This window comes from Musca domestica, unplaced genomic scaffold (assembly GCF_030504385.1).
Source record: "Musca domestica strain aabys unplaced genomic scaffold, Musca_domestica.polishedcontigs.V.1.1 129, whole genome shotgun sequence".
NCBI classification, from domain to species: domain Eukaryota; kingdom Metazoa; phylum Arthropoda; class Insecta; order Diptera; family Muscidae; genus Musca; species Musca domestica.
Window position 1 is genome coordinate 661888 of NW_026712171.1, and position 6516 is coordinate 668403.

Below are 6516 nucleotides of genomic sequence, written 5' to 3' on the forward strand. Positions count from 1 at the left end.
TTTTGTTATGCAAGGGTCATTTTGTTTCTCGTCTGACAATCAAAAAGTTGAATTACTGTTCATTTGTAAAAAGTGCATAGAGGCGTCAACAGCAAAAGTGTATAATATTGAAAAGTGAAAAAAATATGAAAAAGTGTACGTTTATCTCTTTGTTTATTTATTAATTTTTGTAAAGAAAATGTCAGCAAGTTAAATTACAAAAATAGAAAAGGCTTAAATAAAAACGCTGGCAAAAAAGAGGCAGAAAATTTAATTTTGCAAAAAAGAAGTAGAACTGAATATGAGAAAAATGAAGAAACTGTCCAGAAACGTGAATTGGTAAAGCAACATGAGACAGAACTTGATTTGTAAGTATAGAAAATTGGGTATTTGATTGATTAATTCACTACTTTATAAACTATTAATACTTATATATTTTTTTGATAATCTATTTCCAGAAAGAGTTTATTGCAAAAACCGAAAGGTTTTTCAGATAAATTAGCCTGCCAATACAGCTGGAAGGGGACAGGGTATATCTGAGTGCAGAAAAGTGTTATTTAGTTACAGTAATCAAAAGTAAGTTTGTCTTTTTAACACGTATATAAAGAATTAGTAAAATGGACAGACTTGTACATATTTTATTTCAGATATGTGCCATCTCAAATACTCAAGCAACGACAAGAATATGAACACAATCCTACAAAAACATTTTGTTCACGCTAGAGACCGCGTTACAAATAGAAAACGGCCCGATTGCAGTTCCTGATTTTTTATTTTTTGATTTTTCATTTTTTATTTCATTTTTAAAATTTTTTTCATTTTCTTATTTTATTTTTTACTATATTTTTACAATCGCATTTATTGATATTACAGTACAAATTATAATCATAAAAGCTGAATTATTTTTATTTTAAATAAATTTATATATGAACATATATAATTAAATTCTTTTTTTACGGTACATCCGAATATTTAGAAATCACGTACGTGATTCGTAGAATCGTAAACACTCATATAAGACTCATAAATGACTCAAATTTAAGACAAAGGGGACTCATAATAGACTCCTAACTGAATATACATATGAGTGATATATGACACTTAAAAGACTAATAAATTACTCACTTAAGACTCATAAATGATCAGAAAATGACTTAAAAAAGACTCGAAAAAGATTCACAAATTAAGCGTTTTAGCGCAATAAATGATTATAAAATCACTCGAAAAAGACTCGTAGAACGATCAGAAAATGGTCGAAAAAGACTCTTAACTAATCTAGAGGAAGACTCATATGTGATTTATTTAGAAGAGTCGCGGGAGGTCACGTTTTTCTCCCGACAACTGAGTCTTTTATGATCAGAAAATGCGCTCATATTCCAGCTTTTTAATCACGCAACCGTATCAAAAAAGACCCGAATATGATTAAAAATTTCAAAAAATGCTGACTGGGAAGAACCATTGACCCACAACGACTTTGGCTAACACTAAAAAACAACACAACAATTTATTTGAAATACGCTTATTACGGCGAAGTATGTTGCTATCTCGAATTCACTAATTGCAATAGAAATGCCACTCTACTTAAAAAAATTGCAGTTTCCCGCACGCTTGGTATTTGCTATGAAATAAATAAATCCAAAGGACAAACCCTTCGTGTATGCATGTCATGTTACTGCTTTTGTAATGATTTTGTTTATTAACGCATTAAATTAGTGCAATATTTTTTTTTTTTTAATTTTTAAATTTGTTTTTCTTTATCCAACATATATTCGTAAATAAAATTTTGAATGCATATAAAATCAAAAGGGGTAGCGAAGCGCACCGGGTTCAGCTAGTATATATATATATATATATATATATATATATATATATATATATATATATATATATATATATATATATATATATATATATATATATATATATATATATATAAATCAATTGTTGTTCGGTGGTAATGGAATCAGTTGTAAACGACTGGACCGATTTGCCTAATTTTTTGTACAAATATTCGTCATACTCCGAGTTAGGTTTTAAAAGAAAACAAGTAAAACCAAAACCATACAGTTTATATAGGCGAGATACTCGAAAGAATTCCACAAGATATTGTGACAAATAATAAAAGAAAACCATCATGTTTCGTTCTCTAATTTTCGAGTAATAGCAACTTAAACGAATTTGCTCATTTCCAATTTATTGGTAGATGTTGCACGTAAATGGTCTTCCTAGATCTGGAACCAATATTTCCCAAAGACCTATAATCTTTCAGAAGTGGCAAAAGATTAACATTTATTATTGGTTTTTGACTGAAACGCATCTATATGAGATACAGACATTTGACTATATTCTTCAACGAAATCAGCGTTAACGAAATAGTCAGAAGTGCGTCTTTCCTGCATTTGTGAATTCTCCAAAAAGTCGCTGGAATGGACATTTTCGTATTTAGTCTACAAAAGTTGGCAAACTATTTCACACATTGAATATTTTTGGATGGCCATCCGAAACTGCTTGTCTTTTGCAATGTGCGGTAACCCCCATTCAAATGTGCGTGAGGATCGGGCGATAATTACGACCTGCTGAATACTTTGCAGTTTTTTGGTTCATTTCAACCCCTAAATATGTAGCGATCATTTCCAAAAAGGGTAGGCTTCTATTCTGACCCTTATCTTATCCCCATGCTAAATTTCATAACAACAAAGGATCGGGCCATAAATGCGATCTGAATATGATATCCTGATATCCTAACTACTTAGTTTTGATAGCTGTAGAAATGTTACCAAATGTTTAATTCAAAATGAAAATATGCCAAAAATATGACAAAATTGAAAAAATATGGGAAAACATTACAAAATCAATATTTTCATCTTTAGAGAGATATTTTTATGCAATTTTTTTAGATGTTTTTTCTTTCCTGCCAAGAGGCCATTTTGAATTAATGAGAACTGTCGAAATCAGTTCAGCCGTTCTCGACATATAAGAGATCTTTCAAGCATATCTTCTTTGATAGACATATATATCGCACATATTTTGCTATATATCCGATTTGTTGGATGTTAACATTAATGTAAAGGTCAGGAGTAACCTTGTCATGGCTTTGGGATTTCGACGGGATTTAAAATATTCACGGTTTAATGAAAAATGTTGAATTTTTTCAACACAAAAGATATGGTCTATTTTACCCGCTAAATATTATCCGATGACCACCCAAATTGGTAGGCTTCTTCCCCGCCCTAAACTCTAGCTACATGCGAAATTCCGCGTCGATTGGTCTATAATTGCGACCTGTATAGCCACTGCAAAATCCTACATTTCTTCAGTATTTTGTCCATTTGGTCCAAAAGAAAGAGGCTTCTATTCTGACCCTAACCTCACCTTCGTGCAAAATTTCGTAAGGATCGGGCCATAATTGCGACCTGTAGCGTGATTACAATTAACATGGACAGACGGACAGACGGACGGACGGACATACATAGCTAGATCGACTCAGCTCGGCGAGCTTGGAAGATCCATATATACGTTCCTATATGGGAAACCAATATTTCGAGGTGTTACATAAATTCTGGCCCAATCAAACTTATAATACCCCCAACACATGTTAAGTTCGGCCGGTCCAAACTTTTAATACCCTCCACCTTAGGGTAAAGGAAACATTTGAAGAAATGTGGCAAAAACCATTAAAATGCCGAATATCGGGAGGTACCGTTATATGGGGGCTATACCAAATCGTGGACCTACACATGCAATGTTTCGTCAAAGAAGCTAGAACCCACTATGACCTACAAATACCAATTTTCAGACAAATCCGTGATAAAATGTGACAAAAACCATTAAATTACCGAATATCGGGAGGTACCGTTATATGGGGGCTATACCAAAACGTGGACCTATAATTACAATGACTCGCCATACGAACTGGGACCCATTATGATCTACAACTACCAATTTTCAGAGACATTCTTGCCGTATATCGGGAGGTACCATTATATGGGGACTATATCAAAACGTGGACCCATACATACAATGTTTCGCCACACGAACTAGGACCTATTATGACCCAATTTTTTAGACAAATCATTGAAAAATGTGGCAAAAACCATCCAAATACCGAATATCGGAAGGTACCGTTATATGTGGGCTATACCAAATCATGTACCCATACATGCAATGTTTCGCCAGCGCAGCTGGAACCCATTATGACCAACAAATGCTAATTTGTAGACAAATCCGTGAAAAAATGTGGCAAAAAAAAAAAAAAATTAAAATACCGAATATCGGGAGGAATATACCAAAACGTAGACCTATACATGCAATATTTTGCCACACGCACAGGGACCCGTTATGACCTACAAATACCAATTTTCAGACAAATCCGTGAAAAAATGTGGCATAAATCATCAAAATACCGAATATAGGGAGGTACCGTTATATGGGGACTATACCAGAACGTGGACCGATATATCTCATTTTCAATACCAACCATCCTAGACACAATACAAATTGCTCTGCTAAATTTTGGCGCTCTACTTCAAATAATGTGCGCTGTATCGTGATTTCAACAGATAGACAGACGGACAGAGAGACGGAAAGACAGACAGACAGACGGACAGACAGACGGACATAGTTAAATCGACTTAGAATTTTATGCTGATTATGAATATATAAACTTTATGGGGTCTACGACGAATATTTAAGGATGTTACAAACGGAATGACAAAGTTGATATACCCTCCTTTCCAAGGTGGAGGGTATAAAAATATTGACCACGCCTTTTACGCCCACTATTTCGATTTATCTAAAAGCCTTATATTTCCCAAATAATGAATAATGAACTGTTGACCCTAAGTATTTATTTGGGGGCTGAGGAACTGACCACGCCTACTTTTTAATCTATCTATAAATACATAAATAAATTGTTGTTCGTTAGTAAGAATCAGTTGAAAACGGCGGGAACGATTTGGATAATTTTGTTTTAAATGTTCGTCGAACCACGACCTAGGTATTATGCAAAGAAAAAGTGACCACGCCCAATTTTACGCTCATTTTTTCGATTAACCTAAAATCCTAATATTTGCCAATATCATGAAGATATATGTTCCACAGTTAGTATACGACATAATCTTGACTTGAGGTCAGAGGAACTGGCCACACCTACTTCTTTAAATCTATGTGTAAAAAATTTAAATACATATAGTAACACATCAGTTGAGAACCGCTGGACCAATTTGACTCAAATTTTCTTTCGGTTATTTGTAAATACAGTGAAAACGTTTTCATGAAAGAAAATTTTGAGAAAAGACTCCGAAAAAGTCGCGGAACTGGAAAAAATTACTGTTCAATTTTGATTTGGAATTTTTTGTGGAATTGTTTCAGAATGCCTTTTGGAATTTAAAATTCTTATAGAAAAAAAAAAAACGAAAAAATTGAGAAATTTGGCATATTTTCTACAGATATGATTCCCATACCAAAACTTTCAATTTTGATTAAAAAATACTTCTCAAAACACCAAACATATAAAATCTCAACGTCCTTTTAAATTTAGTCTATGCCTAATTGGGACCAACAGTAAACAGTTATTGTCGGCATTGATTTCACAATACCGAAAACTTTAAATTTATTTGGTAGAAATTGTAAGAAAAACATGCAAAAGGACGAATTTTCAGTGGTATTATCATACCTAAACGAAATGTATATATTCGAACTTCCTAGGAATATTGTATAAAAGTTCAAAGATTAATTTAAATATTCGCCTTTATTGCGATTTCAACGAACGACCGCATACACAGACGGATATAGATTAATTAACATAGGATATTACACTGGTAAAAACTAAATTCCTTACAACATGGTCTTCTAAAAGTTACGAAATCAAAATTACTTTTGATTTGGAAAATATGGCTAAACCCTTCATAACACTGATAATTGAGGCTTGAAAATTTAATTAAACACGATGATATAACGAATATAAAGAGAAAACGAATGTAAAGAGATACTAATAGAAAATAAATGTGGAATTTTTTTTTGTATTTTTTTATACCCTACAACACTTTATGTTGGGGGTATTATAAGTTTGATTGGGCCAAAAATTATGTAACACCACGAAATATTGATTTCCCACATAGGAAAGTATATATGGATCTTCCTATCTCGCCGAGCTGAGTCGATCTAGCTATGTATGTCCGTCCGTCCGTCTGTCAATGTTAATTTGTAATCACTCTACAGGTCGCAATTATGGTCCGATCTTCACGAAATTTAAAATGTGGACGGGGTTACGGGCAGAATAGAACCTATTCAGAATAGAACTATTTCTTTTGAAGATGATAGCATAATATTTAGGGGTTGAAATGGATCAAAAACTGAAAAAATTCCTGATTTTGTCGTTGCTCTACAGGTCACAATTATAGACCAATCAAAGCGAAAGTTAGCATGGGGCTAGAGCTTTGGGCTGGGCAGAAGCCTTCACCGTCATCGGGTAATATTTTGTGGGTGAAATAGGCTACAACATTCTGACCGTTACGAAGATGCCAATAGTAAAAATGT

The 6516-nt window shown here is 33.3% G+C and overlaps 1 long non-coding RNA gene across 1 annotated transcript; it reads left to right on the forward strand.

Annotated features, from left to right (window-relative positions):
* Positions 1-32: 32 nt before the first annotated feature.
* LOC131800735 (uncharacterized) lies at positions 33-903 on the forward strand. The gene is made up of 3 exons (XR_009341512.1): positions 33-347; positions 438-555; positions 627-903. It is a non-coding gene; the product is annotated as an uncharacterized LOC131800735 (long non-coding RNA).
* The last annotated feature ends 5613 nt before the right edge of the window (positions 904-6516 follow it).